This window comes from Penaeus monodon, chromosome 22 (genome assembly GCF_015228065.2).
Source record: "Penaeus monodon isolate SGIC_2016 chromosome 22, NSTDA_Pmon_1, whole genome shotgun sequence".
Lineage (NCBI taxonomy): Eukaryota > Metazoa > Arthropoda > Malacostraca > Decapoda > Penaeidae > Penaeus > Penaeus monodon.
In genome coordinates, this window is record NC_051407.1 from 2,448,965 (window position 1) to 2,449,218 (window position 254).

At 45.3% G+C, this 254-nt stretch overlaps 1 protein-coding gene across 1 annotated transcript in view; it reads right to left on the minus strand.

Moving 5' to 3' along the window:
* LOC119586823 overlaps positions 1-208 on the minus strand; it is a gene marked incomplete at its 3' end in the record, with an annotated part of 5,846 nt that extends 5,638 nt beyond the window's left edge. Inside the window, 1 exon segment of the mRNA XM_037935548.1 lies at positions 29-208.
* Between the last annotated feature and the right edge of the window lie 46 nt (positions 209-254).

Here is a 254-nt window from a genome sequence, read left to right on the forward strand (position 1 = left end):
TCTTTGCTTTCATAATTAGCGGACTTACCTGTTCAAGACAAAACTTGGCTCTAAGCTACATCCCTCCCTTTATGCTAATGACGTGATTGCTCGGCGCTCATCACCACCCTCTAAGGATGAAATTCGTGTCTAAATCAACTCCCCAAATGAGCCTTATCAGCAAGCCAATCACCATCTCCTTATCTCGGATAAGATAAGATCAGGTTTCCGAGGGTTGTGTCAGGCTCGAGTTTTAAGGAAGGGCAGGTGGTCTA